The sequence below is a fragment of the Ictalurus furcatus genome, chromosome 14, assembly GCF_023375685.1.
Source record: "Ictalurus furcatus strain D&B chromosome 14, Billie_1.0, whole genome shotgun sequence".
NCBI lineage: Eukaryota > Metazoa > Chordata > Actinopteri > Siluriformes > Ictaluridae > Ictalurus > Ictalurus furcatus.
The window spans coordinates 2538076-2557408 of NC_071268.1; the positions used below are offsets into that span (position 1 = coordinate 2538076).

Here is a 19333-nt window from a genome sequence, read left to right on the forward strand (position 1 = left end):
AGAGTTGTGGCAAAAAGAGAAAAAAAAATTGTAATGGATGTAGAGTGTGTGTTTAAAAGTGGAAAGATATGTAGAATGCTTTTTTTTTTTCCCAAACAAGAAAATAAAATGGATGATTATTATAATGTTTTTACGCCAGACGTATGTAAGGTTTTTAATGATTTACAATGGAAAGTGCCAGGGCAACAAGGGTAATTTTATCATTACAGGAATAGAAGCGTTCTAGGTTTAAAACAGTCGTACCATAAAAAATAAATATTACAATGGATGTAAATAAATGTTTATAAAGTTTGGATTTATTATTAAAAAATATACGTATATTCTGATGTATTTTAATGTGAAAATTATTTATGTTGTAATATGTTTTTAATGGAATTTAATACTTTTAATAATTTTTTTAAAAAAAAACAAAAAAAAACAAAACAACAAAAATCTCATCTGACCTCAAAAGCAAAATTGGGCCTGGTTAGTACTTGGTTGGGAGACTGAATGGGAATACTAGGTGCTGTAAGCTTTTCATTTGGGAAAGTGCTCCCTCATTGTTTATGCAACGTACTGGTGCTTAGACTTCACACAAACATGTTTTGCGTAAAGTGATTCTCCGTATTTGCAAATCAAAGAATCACTCCTGACGTGAAAGGACACATCATCTTGTCTCATGTTGATGATGCTCTGACGTCCGTCTGAGGAAGCTGCTATAGGAAGCAGGCATGCAGCACGACTTTGTACTCTCCCTCGTCTAGTTTTTATTTTTTCATTGGTCACACATGGCCTCTTAGTTTTGCACGACGTCTGATGTCTCCACAGGTCATTTTTCCTGAACATTCTAAAACAATATGGGCAAGGCAAATAGTCCTTAAGAGAAGCTCTATCAGACGGCTGCTTCCAGGTCACTATGTCCTCTGCTTTTTTTCAGAACTTTGGTATCGTGTTTAAAGTCTCCTTTATTGCGCAGCTGTTCCAGAAGAACCTTTCTTTCTTTCGATCTTAATGGAAAGCTGAAGGCATATGCCACATCTTTGACCTCGATATGCTTTCTCCTCAAATACCTTGATATCTTTAATTGTGATTTGCCACAGTAGAGGCAATAATGTCTTTTGTCCCATGCTCATTTATGGTCTTCCCTTTTTGTACAAATTTTTAGGGTCACAGTTGATTTGCCTTTATTTGTTTTGTTTATCTCAAGTTGTTTGTGTCTTTTCAGATAAATTCTAAGTTTCTTTTGTTTTTTTGAATGGTGCACTTCCCTCTTTGATCATCATCATCATCATCACTCAAATTTGTGTCTGGACCTTCAAGATATTCTTTACTGGACAGTTTCTTACGTGAAGAACCTTTGTCTGGGCTCAAATCTTCCACATCACTGGATGATGATGACGTATTGTGTTCTGGATTGTAATCTGGGTCTAATACTGCACAGCTGGATAATTCAGATTCCAAGGAATCACTCTCTGGTTCCTCATGAATATCGTCCAGCTGCAAGTTCAAAGTATAATCATCATGAGTTAAAGTCTAACTTTAAATAGACACTTCACCACCATCATTTTGACAATGGACTATCTGACTTACTGATACTAACCAAAGTCAGTTGTAAATGTGTATTATAACAGTACATTACCAAATTAACACAACAGTTACCTTGCTTAGCTGACCACTTTTATTAAGTGAAAGGACATGACATTTTAATTTCCTGTGCAGAAATATTTCAGTTGCTTAAGCAGCTTCAATCTTGCTAAATTGTAAAGTCTAAAACTACAATTATGAGATTAAAATGCATGTTTTGTTCTTCAGGCTCTGAGTTCCAGCACATCCAGCATGAAAAAATAAAGGTCAACATTTAAAAAAAAAAAAGAGGAGTTTAAAGCTTCTATTTCTAACGTTCAGAAAACCCTTGTTTCTCTGCGTGTAGCTATTAGCCAAGCGAACTGCACATATACAGTATCTCACAAAAGTGAGTACACCCCTCACATCTTTGTAAATATTTGATTATAACTTTTCATGTGACAACACTAAAGAAATGACACTATGCTACAATGTAAAGTAGTGAGTGTACAGCTTGTGTAAATTTATCCCAGATTCCAGATCTGGGATAAATTTCTATCACCACATTATGTTGTTTCATTTGCAAAATTCCTCCTTAAGATTTTATTACAGTTACTAACAACTGCTCAAAAGATTTTCTAAAGGCACATACCCCTGTTGAACTTTCTTCCATCGTTTCCTGGACACCAAAGAGAAGATTGAAAAAATTATTACATCATTATATCAGTTTAAACAAAATAATTCCAATCACAGGCAACAATAAGGCAATACAGTAATGTTTTAGTACCTCATTCATCTTTTTACATGACAATTAAGACCTTAAATATAATGATATACCACATATTGTGATTTATACAGAATATGTATGGATATAATTTATATCATTTGGTCACTTGTTCATTTTTTCAGAGAAGCCGTTGTAAAGAAACAAATCCGTCCACTGACTTGTCTTGGTTATACTCAGTCAATTTGTTCTTAAACTTTACTCTAGTCCATCTCGAAAGTTCCATGAGTCTCTGACATACCGATAGCTTCCATATGCATACCACAATCACTATAACAACCCCCACCCCGAAAAAATAAAAAGCTATAAATAAAAGCTATTTATGTTTACCATAAAAATACCCATAAGTGAGGATCATAAAATCTTACCTACACTGTAAAGGTTTGTGAAAATCAGCTTGCGCAATGATTAACGTGAAATCTCAGCCGCTCCAGGCTTCTCCTGAACCTCTCCAGGCCACTGCTCAAGGCATCCATTTTAGGTCAAGATGCACGTGCACCGCACATGCAGGTGTAGGGGAGGGGGAGGGGAAGGCGTGGCTACCAATTAAGGCCTCACTGAAGGCAGCTCAAAGTGCATCACAATATTCTCCAATTCTCAACTCTGACTCACAGGCTTAGAGTGTTTGAAATAAAGGATGGTTGAAGTTTATTAATGCAGTTAACTTAAAACCTAAGTAAAACCTAAATTCGACTGTATGTATATCAGTAGTACAAAAAGTAGTCTGATATTTTAACTACAAGAGTACAACATTGAATTAATACTGTTACAAGCCATGCATTTAAATTTGAACTTAAGTAAAAATACAAAAGTATAAGCAACAAAACATGCTTAGCACCAAAAGTATAAATATGCGTTATGCACAATTCAGTAATTAAATTACTGGATTTTAATTACTGATGCATTCATTTTAAAAATCCTTTTAAAATTGCAGATTGTAAAGGTGGAGCTAATTTTCAGATGTTATACTGTCTGAAATGTTCTTGGAATGGAAATACTCTAAACTAGTAGTCCTCCCTCAAAGAAGTACCTCAATACTGTACTTAATTACATGCCCTATACAAATATATTTACAGCACCCTCCACTAATATTGGCACCCTTGGTAAATATTGGCAAAGAAGGCTGTGAAAAAAGAAGGTATTGTCGTGAATAAAATCAACCTTTTAGCCTAGGTCAAAAACTTCAGAGACAGAGAGTTTAGTAGATGTCAAAAAGTAAACAAACTTTATTGAAAATCAATAAAGTGTGACAGTCTGCAGAGTGTCTGAATTATGCATACACAAACATGTCTTTATATACCTATCTCCACAGCATAGTCTCTGTAGGTGGGGTTTTGCCTTTCCTCGTTGAAAATAGACCAATCTTCTTTTGCCACAATTAAATATTCATGTCTATGTGTTATCTTAAATTTGTGGAGCATGCGCAGTTAGTTGTTTTTCTTGAAAAGGTTTCATGAGGACAAGGTTTCTTTTACAAAAAAAGGTTTCACACAGGCTTGTGTGTCTTGACCTTGACTCCCTTCTTAGGCCTCAATGAGCATCTGTCTGTCTCTAACGGTTGTCCCCGCTGATATCTACCTCCTTTCCAGAGGCCCTCTCCTAACTCCCTAATTTGTATCTGCCTCAAAGTTATTTACTCACGCATGCGAATATCTACTGCCAATTTTTATTGCTGTGGAGACAGGAGCCAGCTAATACAGAACAACAATTGTTGTGCACTGAAACACAGAGTTCATTCAACTCAAATCCACTCAGAATATAACCTGATCAAACATTGTTCTATGGATTTAGATTATGCTTCTAACCGTTGATTATACATATAGATGATGTTTTTTAACCAATATTGATTATACGATAATGCTCAAGTAATAATTCTAAATGTTGGTTACATATTGAATTCACTTCATTAACATATCCAAATGTCAGTTACTCATATTGTTTGCACTTCATAGATATTTTCCATAGTATAAATATGAGGTAACACATAGGCCACATTCCCTTAGTCATTAATAACAACGACCCAGGACAGCCAGGAACCTTGGGTTGATTTTTGATGACGGCTTGACCTTTACAGACCACACATCAACAACTGCATGGTCCTGTAGGTTCATTCTCTACAACATCAAGAGAATCAGACCCTATCTCACCGAACAGGCTACACAGCTACTAGCCCAGGCTCTTGTCATATCAAAACTGGACTACTGCAATGCACTACTCTCGGGCCTCCCAGCAGCTCCATCAAACCCCTTCAGATGATTCATAATCATTCAGCAGCATGCCTCGTCTTCAACCAGCCCAAAAGAACCCATGTCACACCCCTCTTCATCTCCCTCCACTGGCTTCTTGTAGTCGCCCGCATCAAATTTAAGGCTTTGATGCTCACGTACAAGACCTTGTCTGGAACAGCACCCCCTACCTCAACACTTGTCTTTGAGGCTTACGTTCCCTCACGCAATCTGTGATCGATTAATGACCGACACTTAGTAGTGCCTACTCAGCGTGGCTCAAGGTCCCTTTCCAGAAGCTTCACACTAACTGTCCCTTAGTGGTGGACTGAACTTCCAACCTCAATCCGGACCGCAGAATCTGTCACTATCTTCAAAAAACAGCTAAAGACCCACCTCCTCCGTGAACACCTAACCAACCCATAAAATGCCAACCCCACATTATCCTTAATAAAAAAATTTAATTAAAAATACATACTCTGGCTCTTACACCTCTACTCTGCACACTTTGCTTTTCTAGACATCAAAGATCTTGTATAGTAGCACTACTTGCATTGTTCTCTGCTTGATATAATATCATTGAAAATGCCCATTTCCACCATCAGGGCAATAATTAAGAAGTTCCAGTCAACTGGAAATGTTATGAATCGACCTGGAATTGGACGTGTGTCTATATCGTCTCAACGCACTGAAGAGGACGGTTCGAGTGGACAAAAAATCTCCAAGGTTCACGGCTGGAGAATTGCAGAAGTTAGTTGTGTCTTGGGGTCAGAAAGTCTCCAAAACTACAATCCGAAGTCACCTACATCACCACAAGTTGTTTGGAAGGGTTTCAAGAAAAAAGCCTCTACTCTCATCCAAAAACAAACTCAAGCACAGGGGCATAAACTGGGCATTCAGGGCTGTAGCCCCAAAGATCTTTTCTTTAGCCCTGAATAATTCTGCACTTGGAGCGATTTGTCACTACGTAACTGAACACATATGCCAAATTCCTATGACAAATGAATAAAAGAAGACAGCTTGTAATTTTATATCTTCAGTGAACGGAGGCGAGGCCAATCAGACAGGGTGTTCAGGAAAATACTGCCAAGCACAAGTTCACACAGTCAGTGTGAGGAAAAATGGATGCTGCTTTATTTTAAACCAGTAAATGAGTTGAAACTGAAACAGTAACATCCTCTCATGCTGAGCAGGAAAACAAGGTGTGTAAATATCTATATGAGTTTGTGAATATATATAAGTTACATGAAAATGATATGAACAGAGCATAAGGACAGATAATGTACTCTGCACTGCACTGTAGCAGCTAAACCCATACAGTGACAACTTAGACGAGCAAACACATGGGCTAACACACAAATACCTGACTATCCCAGATGTCTGTAAAAACAACCACATCGAGGTAGGCTTCACAGTTCTCTACATCTCCCAATACCTGTGCCATTAGCCGCTGAAATGTAGCTGGAGCATTTTTCAGACCAAAAGCCATAACCGTATATTGGAGGAACCTGTCTGGTGTTGCGAATGCAGAAATCTCAGATGCACGTGGTGTGAGTGGAACCTGCCAGTAACCCTTTAGAAGGTCCAGTTTTGTGACAAAGTTTGCATTTCCGATTCGGTCAACACAATCTTTTATTCTTGGGAGTGGAAATGAATCCACTTTAGTTAAAACATTGACTTTTCTATAATCTGTGCAGAACCTATAGCTTTTGTCAGGCTTTGGAACTAGTAGGCAGGGCGAGCACCAGGGACTACAACTAGGCACAGCAAGACCATTCTCAAGCAAGTAGTCTGTTTCTTCTGTCATAATGGCACGTTTAGTGGGATTAACCCTGTAAGCATTTTGTTTAACTGGAGTATTATTACCCACATCAATGTCATGTCTGAGGACAGTAGTATGAGAAGGGGTATCAGAAAAAAGTGATGGACATTTCTTTAAAAGACTTATTAAATCACCCTGGGCTGGCTCTGACAAGTGCGCAAGTTTAGACTGGATATTTGCCAGCCATTCAGAGTTTGGTAACTGATCACAGGTTAAACAAGCCCTACCTAAACTGAGACCATCCACCTCAGGAGAATACTCAGATGGTGGCACGCTCATAGAGGCAGCAGCTACTGACATGACAACAGGAACTGAAGAGCCAACATCTGCGGTAGCACGAGAGATATAAGGCTTGAGCATATTCACATGGCACACACGAGACTTTCGTTTCCAGTCAGGGGTTTTCAAAACATAGTCTGTATCACTCAACTTAGACTCAATAACATAAGGACCTGGGAACCTAGCCTGGAGAGCAGAGCCGGGTAATGGCAGTAAAACCAAAACCTTGTCACCCGCTTGGAATGTATGCACCACAGCCTTTTTATTAAAACGAACCTTCATACAGGCCTGAGAGGATGCCAGAGAACTTTTGGCTAACTCAAAAACAATATGTAGGTGCTCACGAAAGGAACTAACATAATCTAGGACATTCCTAGTTGGGGGTTTCACCGGACTTGGAGACAAGCTCTTCCTGTAAAACCTTTAAAGGTCCACGAACAGAGTGCCCAAAGACTAACTTGGCAGGACTGAAACCTAGTGACTCTTATCACGGATAGTAAACAATAACAGGGGAATCCCTTCATCCCAGTCTTTTCCCTGACCTAAACAGTAGGTCCGAAGCATAGACTTCAGTGTCTGGTGGAAGCGTCCAAATGCACCCTGGGACTCTGGGTGATAAGCACTAGAAACCTGATGACGCACGTTCGGTTGTGTCATAACCTTCCTGAACAGAGAAGACATAAAATTTGAACCCTGGTCTGACTGGATGTATTTTGGCAAACCAAAAGTGGTACAAAACTTGACAAGACATGGGACTTTATGCTATGCAGGGGTATAGCTTCAAGGTACCTAGTAGCAGCACACATCAAAGCTAGTAGGTATGAATGACCAGACTTGGTTCAAGGAAGGGCACCCACACAATCTATTAAAATTCTTTCAAAAGGTTCTCCCATAACAGGTACAGGTTGAAGTGGAGCAGGGGGAACGACCTGATTTGGCTTCCCTGCAACCTTACACACATGACAGGAGCGGCAATACCTGGCAACCTCTGACCACATAGCAGGCCAAAAAAAATGCCTTAAAACACAGTCATATGTCTTCCTCACACCAAGGTGACCAGTGTGATAATGGTCATGGGAAATACTCAACACCTGGGTTCGGTATGGTTTTGGAAACACAAATTGAAAAACTGACCTCAAATCATGCTCAGAGTTCGAGGGAGTCCACTTACGCATCAATACATCCCCATCAAAGAAATACACAGTAGAACATTGAGGTAACTGTGCCCCATCTACAGCAGCAGCCATACAGTGAGAGAGTGAAACATTTGTTTTCTGGGCAGCCACAAGCTGTTCTCGCCCAACACCCCATTTACCACACTCTTCTTAAGATACTGAAGAAGTTTTAGATTCGGGAAGAACCCCAGGACTAGAACACAAATCTTGGTTTTCAAACAAGGGATCATCACTACACATAAAAGAGTCTGAAATATTGACAGCACATTTCATTTTGTGAGCTTGGGCACGTGTCACTACACAGGAACTGAAGACAGAGGGAAACTCACGTAAAAGCTCATCACTCTCATGCAACACGGGAGCGTCTGTTAAAACAGGTAAATGGAAAACCTTTCCACTAGCTAAATCATTACCACAAATAAACAAAACTCCCTTAACTGGCAACTGAGGTCGAACTGCAACCTTAACGAAGCCAGACACCACCTCAGAACGAAGATAAACCATACACTGTAAAAAAACTGATTTTGAGTTTAAGTTGTCCCCAAGTAAATTTTTAAGTTGACACAACAAATAGGTTTTTTTTAGTTTTTCAGTCAACTTAACATTTTAAGTTTTCACTGTCAAAACTAGTTTGTGAGTTGAATTAACCTCAACTGAAATTCATATGTTGAATCAATACAACAATTAGATAGTGCCCACGAGTTAGTTGACACAGACCGTTGACATGCCTTGAGCAGGCTTCAAGTTGTGTAGGGGAGACCCCAGTGCATTCCAAGTCCAGTGCCATTTTCTCTTGGCCATCAGAGGAAGGGAGCATGAGACACGACTTAAGAGCATTTCCTTGGTTCATTTGTGTTCTGATGGTTTATGTTTTGATCGTTTCAATGTGCCAACCTTCTTTACCAGCCGTAACCACAATGGAGCATGAGACAAGGCTTAAGAGCGACTCCAAGGCTCATTTACGTTTTGGTCGCTCATGGTCTCAACATTCCAAAGTGTCATGGGCCTTCTCAGGCACCCCCAGGCTTTCCTCGTTAGTATAGTGGACAGTATTTCCGCCTGTCATGTGGAAGACCGGCGTTCGATTCCCCGACGGGGAGTTTGTTTTGCATTAGGCCCCACTGAATGAATGCCACGGGGCTTGTTTGCTCAGCTGAGTGCGATTCTGTCTGCCGTGAGCCATAGTTTCCATGCGACGCATATACTCTACTTTTTTTCAGATTTTTCTGCTCTTACCACACCAGATTAGATCACTCCGCTAATAGACAGCTCTCCCGCTTTATGTGGTTGTATTACACAGGGGAAAACAATACATTCTTCACTACAGGGTGCACGTCGGTATAAGTGTTGGGACACTGTGTCATGAAGAAAGCAGGCCTTGCAAGTGGATTCAAAGTTTTGCCAATTAAACACTCTGTATGTGCCACTTGCTTTAAATAAACAGCAGGAGATTGAGCACCAGTGACTTGACACCTACAGCTGACAAAGCTACAAGCAGGGTTCATACCTGCGCGAGAAAACCCCGTTGGATTTAGAGTACGATGCCTTAACGTGATTTAAGGAAACACTAGGCTGTTCTACCGGAGCCGACGGACGTGTTTGTCCGTGTTAGACCCTTCTTCAACAGCAACTTCGCGGTACCGTTTATATTTCATAACAGGCTTCAAGTTGCACAGGTGAAACCCCAGTGTAGTTCAAGTCCAGTGCCCTTTTCTCTCTGCAGTCAGCAAGATAGTGCCCACGAGTGAGTTGACACAGACCGTTGACGTGCCTTGAGCAGGCTTCAAGTTGCGTAGGGGAGACCCCAGTGCATTCCAAGTCCAGTGCCATTTTCTCTTGGCCATCAGAGGAAGGGAGCATGAGACAAGACTTAAGAGCATTTCCTTGGTTCATTTATGTTCTGATGGTTTTTGTTTTGATCGTTTCAATGTGCCAACGTTCTTTACCAGCCGTAACCGCGATGGAGCATGAGACAAGGCTTAAGAGCGACTCCAAGGCTCATTTATGTTTTGGTCGCTCATGGTCTCAACATTCCAAATTGTCATGGGCCTTCTCAGGCACCCCCAGGCTTTCCTCATTAGTATAGGGGACAGTATCTCCGCCTGTTACCTGGCAGCCAGTCGCATGTAGGTGTAGAGTGCTGATTTGCCAATAGACGGTGAGGAAAATCCAGAAGGGGGGTTGGATGACCCTAATGTGAAAACATCAGTTCGAATCCCACCTTGGCTAAAATGTGATTTAAAAAAAACTTGTTTTAATGTCAAATCCATAAAAATATGATAAACATATGAAAACAATATGATGTTAAAAATAAATTATAAAAGTTATTTCCCAAAAGTTTTCTTTGTGTAAGGTGAGCAAAATGTAAAAATGATCATTAGTAAACCATTATTGATGTGGACATTGTCATTAGTAGTTACTATTTCAAATATTTATATTTAAAATTAAAACACCAGACATCATTTTGATGTTTTGATCATGTTTTAGTTTATTTTTATTATATTATCTGTTACATATTGTAACTATGTAACTTCTTAAAAAAGAGGCAGTCAACATTTACTATTTTGATACACATTCAGTGTGTAAAATTAACTGTTAAAGGAGAACATGAAATTCACAGTTTGTCAAAATTAAAATAACTTTCTGAATAATATATGCAGAGTGTGTTATAGTAAGTTTTTGAAAATGTATTGCAAATGAGGACTAAGAGTTTTAAAACATTTACAAATACAATCAAGATAAAACATATTTACGAATACACCAGACAAATAATAAAAAAAAATACAAAGTCTGTACACAATTCCACAGTGGTAGAGATATATATATATATAGAGAGAGAGAGAGAGAGAGAGAGAGAGAGAGAGAGAGAGAGAGAGAGAGAGAGAGAGAGAGAGCAGAACAAATAGAATGAGATTCGTGGACAACAGTATTACACAGTGTTTATGGCTTTGTAACTATTTACCAAAATCCAAGCTTGTGCTTGGCTTGGAATCAGACATGCCATGCACAGACCTTAAATGCTGTATTTCACAACAAAGTTATTTTCTCTTTTCAACAATCCACCTCTGCCTCTCAGCCTCATAGAATGGGGACTGCTGAAACTCTGCCCATGCCATCTCTGCATTCATTCCCTGTGCCTGATACAGGGAGAGCACTTTAGAAGGATAGTAAATGTATTTGCCTGCCACTCCAGGGAAACCAGTGTGGATATGAGGGCTATTGGGTTCTTGTTTTAGTGGCTGGTGGCAGAACCTGCACAGACAACCAGAAGGATGCTCCACTAATGATTTCCTCTGGCCTCTCTCTTCAATCACCCTCTTCCTCTCTGCCCCCTTCTGCTGAGAGGCCTCCAGCTCCTGCTGAATGAAGGGAGTGTCTGCAAAATCTTCAAATGGCATCCTGGGGTTGGTCAGGCCCTCTGCAGAGTATGCCTCAAAGACTTTCCTGGAGCAGTAGAAGTATTTAACATCACCAGCCTGATAAAAGAAATGCACTGAGGAGCCATCACCCAGATAACGAGACTTTGACTGACCACAAGCTAAACAGGATCTAATTTGTTTTTTTGGTGTCTGCTGCTGCTGTTGTTGTTGTTGCAGGGCTGCCTGCTGCTTCTCTAGGATGTCTTTACCCATCTTCTCAACTGCTGCCTCTGTCAGAGGGACATCTTCAGGAACACTCTTTGCAGGTGGATTGAACTGAGCGGGTGGCAGTATCGTCACTGGGACACTGATGGTTTCATTGCCTGAGTTAAGACGCTGCCATAACTGTTGTGTCTCCAGGAGCTTTTCTGGGCTGGTGTTGAGAGAGGCATTTGTGGGGTTTTTTTAGCAAGGTGTTTTATGTAACTGTTTATGTGTTGTTTTGTGGTTGAGTGCAGAAGGCTGTTGGGGTCAGTTCAGGCACTCTGTACCATAGCAGCATAATCAGCATCCACCCTTTTAAGGAAATCCTTGCTCCTGTGGTGCTTGGCCAGGAGACCATCAATGGCCTTTCTCATTGGATCCGTCCATCTGTTGTGGTCCAACACAAAGACTCCACGACCTGTCTTCATGGGTCCAGTGCGAGCTGCACGGGGAGAAGCAACTATAGGAAGTGGTGGTGTGCTCAGCAGTTCTAGAGGAGATTCACAAAATTATTTAACTAAAGTATTTGAGTCTTTGTGTACATATATGAGACAGACAGATTACACACATTAGTGCCTGTATGAATAATGCAATTACCTGCATCTAACAGAAATTCGTCAGACTTTTGTTCCTTTACTGTCACAGGACTTGGACTGGAAAACTGATGAAAGATGACAGTCTGTGGGCTGGCCTCTGGTTCTGCAGCAAGAGAGATCTCAGCAGAAGAGGAATCATCCAACCATTTCTGAAATTGAGCAAAATGAGTGCATGCAAGTGAGAAAAACAATCAATTATGAAGTAATCCAAATCTTTTTGTCCATTATCAAATAAAAACAAAGTGTAAAGGAGTACCTTAGATGGAATTGAGGATTCAAAGCTAGATGAAGACTCTTCTGGAATCTCCACATCTCCTAAGGCTGACTTCCTGCACTTATGTTTGGCAAAGTCAAGAGGCACTGGTCGACAGCCTGGCTCCACATACCGTAGGCCAAACCGCTCTCCTGTGTCCCTGCTGGATTTATGCAAGGCTGGATACCTGTCACGCTCACAGAGGCACTGTTTAAATTCATCATTAACACAGGGTCAAACACTGCAGGTAGGACGACCCCAGGCCGCTTCAGGTCCACCAGCCGCTGATAATTCCAGCGTGCCACCCCAGTCATTCCCTGTGCCTGGAACAGCTCAGGAGAGACACGATTGCCTGTTACCCACTGAGCCTGGTGGAAATGAAACCCCTCCTGTTGTGAGGTGCCTCTGACAGGGATCCAAATGGGAACAGCAGCTCCATCACCCTTTACACGATTGAGCTGTAAGGTTCCCCCGTGTCTGTAGAGGATTCCTTCCTCCACCTCAGGGTCACTCAGGCAGCCTCTAAGGATGTGTACATGCTGAATCCACCACACCTTTAGCATTGAGGGTTTAAAAAGGAAGACGTTGTTGGGATCCTTGGTCCACTCTCTGGACCAGCTCTCTGGGATTTGGCACTTTTGTCCTGCAGTGCTGTCTGATGTGCTGCTTGGTGGGATTAGCAGGCACAATACCACAGAATATGTATGCATTTTTCAGTTTCACCAGGTCGCTCTGATCCACTACAGAGAAGGCAGCAGAGAGGCACTGACAGAAGGAGCTATACAGAGGATGGTTCTCCGACACACACTTCCTGGTGAACCGCCGCATACAGTGAAATAAGTCCAGTTTAACAGTGATGTTCCCACTGTACTTCAGGCAAGCGGCACGCAAATTCTTGAGGTTCTCTGAGGTAACCTCTGCCACGATAGCTTCAGTGGTCCTCCAGGCATCCCACTGCAGGTGCTCATAAGGTGCTGGGTCCATGACTCTGAAAGCAGCACAGCAGTCCCTAAGTACACAAAAGGGAAATAAAAAAATTCAGTTAAATATATTCATTACCTACACATACACTACTTGATGTGATGCGTGATGTGATGATACATACCTGTCCACCCACTGGTACTTGGTCTTGAGGATAACAGCAGCACTGTAGCGATTGGCCAGCCCACAGTACACTGACTCCAAGGACCGCTCACTTTCAGACTGCAGCATCACCCAGGACAGGATCCAGATGAGAGAGTCACTTTTCTAGCAACTTTGCGTGTGTGATCTGACCTGAACACCTGTCCAAAAGTGCCTTGTAGGACCTGAGTGAGAGCTGCCTCCTGCCGCTGATATTCTTGAAGAAGGCACTCCACCAGATAGTGTGCAGTCACAGACACCCCATACCACCCATCAGTGTCCTCATAACCCCCAAACGGTGCTGGTGTGTCATCCTTCCTCAGTGCCCCAGTGATGGTCCTCTGTCCATACAGCCCTGCTTCAGCATCCCTGGTGTTCTGCACGCTGAGCAGGTAGGCTAGGTGGGCTCTTTCGTACTTCAGGTGAAGCACCTCAGACAGCTGGTTGGCCATATCATTTGGTGATTTTCCAGAGCGCCGCAGTTCATCCATCACTGGCAAGATGTTCGTAAAATGCTTTGGTAGCATGTCTAGCCACTGGGGTTTAACAGCGAACCAGTATTTTTTGCATGCTTTGCAGCACAGACGAAAGTTAAGGATATAATATTGCCCGCTGGTACCAAGAATCACTCTGGGTCTTCCCACACCAGAGGAAACAACCTGAGGATGTGGACAGCTGTAAAGACAAGGCAGGATGTAATTGTTCCTGAGCCTTTCCATAATACTGTGCTTCGGTTTCCAGATGAAGAATGGATGGAGCTGGAACTATTTTGGTGATGGCAGGCCTGTGTTAATTTCTATAAGCTCAGGCTGAGGAGGATAACGCCACAAGGAAACCATGTTCATAAGGTGTCTCACGGGTCGTGATCCTGGCCAGAGTCCCATGGCTTCCATCTCTGTTTTCATCAAGATTTTTTGCCGGAGGGAGCAGTTCCAGCAGTTAATATCTTGGATGTAACTGGATACAGGGGCATCTGTCTGTGTGGAGGGCACTGGTGCATGTTCAGCAGGTACTGACTTCACAGCAGCTGTTGGAGGTGCTGTAGGTACTGACTGCACAGCAGCTGTTGGAGGGGCTGTAGGTACTGACTGTGCAGCTAGTGGTGGTACTCTGGGAAGTGATGCAGGGGCTTCACTCTGTGAGGAAGTGCTAGGCACAGAAGGTGGTGGTATGTGAGGATGGCAGACCACATGTGCTGTTGGCTGTGGCAGAACTGCATGGAACAATAAATTAAAAAATTAATAAAACATTCATGTAAATGACATGAATGAGATGTCTTTACCTGTCTTTTCTTTTGTTAGATCAGTTAGAATTTACATCAATAGAATATTTATTTAAAAATTCCATGAATGCAAGTTCAAATAATGTTCACCTATATGACTGAGTTGTACAGATTATTTAAAAACATAAAATGATCACAAATTGACCCTAATTTGAAAGTTTACTCTTTAAAAACAGGTAAAGCTTTGAGTAGACAATACAAACATGTTAAACAGCATGCATAAAATTCATGAAGTGCACTCACCCTCATCACTGGTATGTTCAACCTTTACCAATAGTTAGTATAACAAAAGAACACAAGTTTTAGAACAGGCAAGAACACTGCCAAAACAATAAAAAAGGTGTGAAATAGAGTTATGAAGGATAAATCTATGGGTAATAGGATACTCCTCCAAAACTGATGTGGAAAATAACCTCTTGTTGTGAACAAGACTGGACACCCAGTGGCTGCAGGTGACTCTGAAATATACAATAGAATTTGTTTAGTATAACTTTAGTATGTGCAATTTAATATGCCATAAACAGGTTGAACTAGATAATTCTGGACATAACAGACATGACATTAATGCAGCCTCTTGGTTCACTTACTCTGCTGTGTAGGACGTTTGGGTGGAGACAGACTCAGCATCATTTTCTCCAGTTCCTCATCCTCCTCCATTAATGTGAAATGAAACAAATACATCAGTAGACTGTAAGAATCAATATAAACAAATATAAATGTGGTTTACTCACCTGGATAATCGGAGGAAAGGCGTGAAGTGGATGTTGCAGAGGGAGTTGATGGTGAGGGTGAAGGTGTAGCAGAAGGGGCTGTGGTCACCTGTTTTTTCTGCTTTAAAAGATATTGCTGCAAGTGGTACATTTTACTTCCAGGAACACAGCTCTTCCCCATTATAAAGGCAGCATACCCATCAGCCCTGGTATTCCAGATCTTCCTCCGGGTGTCTTGTGCTCGTGCCCCAAATCCAACAACATTGTCATCATCTGACAAAACTGGCACTGGGTCTGGTCTCTCTTAAAGATATCACCAGAGATCCTCAATTTCCTTAAAGCATCTTGAATATCCAAGAAAGGAAAGGAGGCTCTCCTTGCAATGACCATCTGGGTTGAACTGCCCAGCCTGTTCTTCCTCATCAACCTTACTGGACAAGTACAAAGTGTAGCCAATATCATTCTCCACTAGCCACCGGAAGGACTTCCCTTTGTACTTCCCAAACTGAAGAATGTATTCTCCTAACACTTCTTGCTTGCCTGAAACATCCCCTCCCCTCTGTAAAACAATAGAACGAGCATTGTTCCTGACCACATCTTCTCTTTGAGGTGTTGACATGCCTTGCAAAGAAGGACTGTCCTTAATCCTTCTTGCCTCTTCAGGTGGGTCCCGACGTAAATGACCTGATGGGCCTCTCCTGAAGGACACGTTGATTCTCCCAGGGAAAAAAATGTTTTTCTTCATGCTGATAGCCTGAATAGTACCCATAGACACGAACAATTGACATAAATAAATATATAAAGCATTTACATAGTTATGCATAATGTTTTGTAAAGTAAAATTAATTGTAACTGATTCTTTTAAAATGACTTGACAGGTTTCATGTTAGATTAAAAGATCAGTGACCCAACATTTAATTATACAACTACTGAAAAGATACACATCTACTCTAATATATTCTAACCTAATCTAAAATAATTGTGTGATCTGCTCACTTGTTACCAAAAGACATTATTTTACTGTGTGTTTGATTACTGAACAAAAAACAGACACTGAACAGTAGACAACAGAAATTTCACTCGGCATACAAACATCCTCTTTCACATGCACAACATCCTCTTTTGGGATAAAGATTGGATACAGGTTTGAAGGGGACCCAATCAATCAATCAATCAATCAATCAAACAATCAATTAGTCAGTCAGTCAGTCAGTCAGTTCTTTGCTTACACTATTTAACTAGGCCCCATTTGGGATCAGCTTTTGCTTACGGCCATACCACTCTGACAAAGACTGTTCTCATCTGACCTTGGAAGTAATGCAGAGTTGGGCCTGGTTAGTACTTGGTTGGGAGACTGACTGGGAATACTAGGTGTTGTTAGCTTTTTATTTGGATAAGTGTTTTCAAATCTCTGCACAACATCCTCTTTTGGGATAAAGATTGGATACAGGTTTGAAGGGGAACCAATCAATCAATCAATCAGTCAGATCTTTGCTTACACTATTTAAATAGGCCCCATTTGCGGTCAGTTTTTGCTTATGGCCATACCACTGTGACAAAGCCTGATCTCATTGAACTCGGAAGCAAATCAGAGTTGGGCCTGATTAGTACTTGGTTGGCAGACTGAATGGGAATACTAGGTGCTGTAAGCTTTTAATTTGGATAAGTGTTTTCATGATCTCTGCACAACATCCTCTTTTGGGATAAAGATTGGATACAGGTTTGAAGGGGAACCAATCAATCAGTCAGTCAGTCAGACCGTTCTTTGCTTACACTATTTAAATAGGCCCCATTTGGGTCAGTCAATTCTTTGCTTACACTATTTAAATAGGCCCCATTTGGGGTCAGCTTTCGCTTACGGCCATACCACTCTGACAAAGCGTGATCTCATCTGACCTCAAAAGCAGAGCACAGTTGGGACTGGTTAGTACTTGGTTCGGAGACTGAATGGGAATAATAGGTGCTGTAAGCTTTTTATTTGGATAAGTGTTTTCATGATCTCTGCACAACATCCTCTTTTGGGAAAAAGATTGGATACAGGTTTGAAGGGGACCCAATCAATCAATCAATCAATCAATCAATCATCAGTCAGTCAGTCAGTCAGTTCTTTGCTTACACTATTTAAATAGGCCCCATTTGGGGTCAGCTTTCGCTTATGGCCATACCACTCTGACAATGCATGATCTCATCTGACCTCGGAAACAAAGCAGAGTTGGACCTGGATAGTACTTGGTTGGGAGACTGAATGGGAATACTAGGTGCTGTAAGCTTTTTATTTGGATAAGTGTTTTCATGATCTCTGCACAACATCCTCTTTTGGGATAAAGATTGGATACAGGTTTGAAGGGGACCCAATCAATCAATCAGTCAGTCAGTCAGTTCTTTGCTTACACTATTTAAATAGGCCCCATTTGGGGTCAGCTTTCGCTTACGGCCATACCACTCTGACTAAGCCTGATCTCATCTCACCTCGGCAGCAAAGCAGAATTGGGTCTGGTTAGTACTTGGTTGGGAGACTGAATCGGAATTCTAGGTGCTGTAAGCTTTTTATTTGGATAAGTGTTTTCATGATCTCTGCACAACATCCTCTTTTGGGATAAAGATTGGATACAGGTTTGAAGGGGACCCAATCAATCAATCAATCAATCAATCATCACTCAGTCAGTCAGGTCTTTGTTTACACTATTTAAATAGGCCCCATTTGGGGTCAACTTCCACTTACGGCCGTACCACTCTGACAAAGCCTGAGCTCATCTGACTTCGAAAGCAAAGCAGAGTTGGGCCTGGTTAGTACTTGAATGAATGAATGTCTTTTATTGTCACTATACACATGTACAATGAAATTAAAAGCCACTCCTTTTTTTGTTCCGTGCCAACATGTACATTAAATAAACAAGAAGAATAAACAAGATAAATAAGATAAATAAACAGATAAATAAACAAGATAAATAAACAAGATATTGGGGCTGATGGGGGAGGTACTATGAAATGCACAGTTTTGAGACATTATATACATTTGCTGTGAACTCAGTACATGTATGTGTTTAGAATGGTAATAGCTTTTGGGGAAAAAACTATTCTTAAATCTATTAGTCCTTGTTTTGATGCACCTGTAATGTCTCCCTGAGGGCAACAGATTGAACAGATCAAAGCCAGGGTGAGAGCTGTCCTTAATGATGGTTTTTCCTCTGCTGAGGTAACGGGAGGTGTAAATATCCATCAGGGAGGGGAGAGGGCAGCCAATGATCTTCTGTGCTGCTCTTACTACTCTCTGAAGCCTCTCCCTGTCTGCTGCGGTGCAGCTACCGTACCACACCGTGATACAGTATGTCAGCAGGTTCTCGACGGACGAGCGGTAGAAGATCAGCAGCAGATTGGGGTCCAGATTGTACTTCCTGAGAACCCTCAGGAAGTGTAGCCACGTTTGAGCCTTCTTGATAACTGCTGTGATGTTGTCCGTCCAGGAGATGTCTGCCAAGATAAGGATGCCAAGAAACCGGAAGGTGTGGACCCTCTCCACACACTCACCATTAATGAAAAGGGGGGCCAGCTCAGTGTTGTGCTTCCTGAAGTCTACAATGAGTTCCTTGGTTTTCTTGGTGTTTAGAGCCAGATTGTTCTTTGAACACCAGGCTGCCAAGTTTAGGACTTCCTCTCTGTAGGCTACCTCATCTCCTTTTGAGATGAGTCCGACCACTGTAGTGTCATCAGCAAACTTGATGATAAGATTATTGTTGTGGACTGGACTACAGTCGTATGTGTAGAGACAGTACAGGAGGGGGCTCAGCACACAGCCCTGTGGAGAACCTGTGCTCAACGTGCGAGTGGAGGAGAGGTGGGGTCCGAGTCTCACTGTCTGAGACTGGTTGGTGAGAAAGTCCTTTATCCAGGCACATGTGAAGGGGGGAGGCCAAGAGTGA

The 19333-nt window shown here is 41.6% G+C and overlaps 4 pseudogenes; all 4 read left to right on the forward strand.

Annotated features, from left to right (window-relative positions):
• Nucleotides 1-16677: 16677 nt before the first annotated feature.
• LOC128618735 (uncharacterized) lies at nt 16678-16796 on the forward strand (annotated as a pseudogene).
• A 151-nt stretch (nt 16797-16947) lies between these two features.
• LOC128618728 (uncharacterized) lies at nt 16948-17065 on the forward strand (annotated as a pseudogene).
• A 499-nt stretch (nt 17066-17564) lies between these two features.
• LOC128618746 (uncharacterized) lies at nt 17565-17683 on the forward strand (annotated as a pseudogene).
• A 156-nt stretch (nt 17684-17839) lies between these two features.
• Nucleotides 17840-17958, forward strand: LOC128618739 (uncharacterized; annotated as a pseudogene).
• Nucleotides 17959-19333: the final 1375 nt, after the last annotated feature.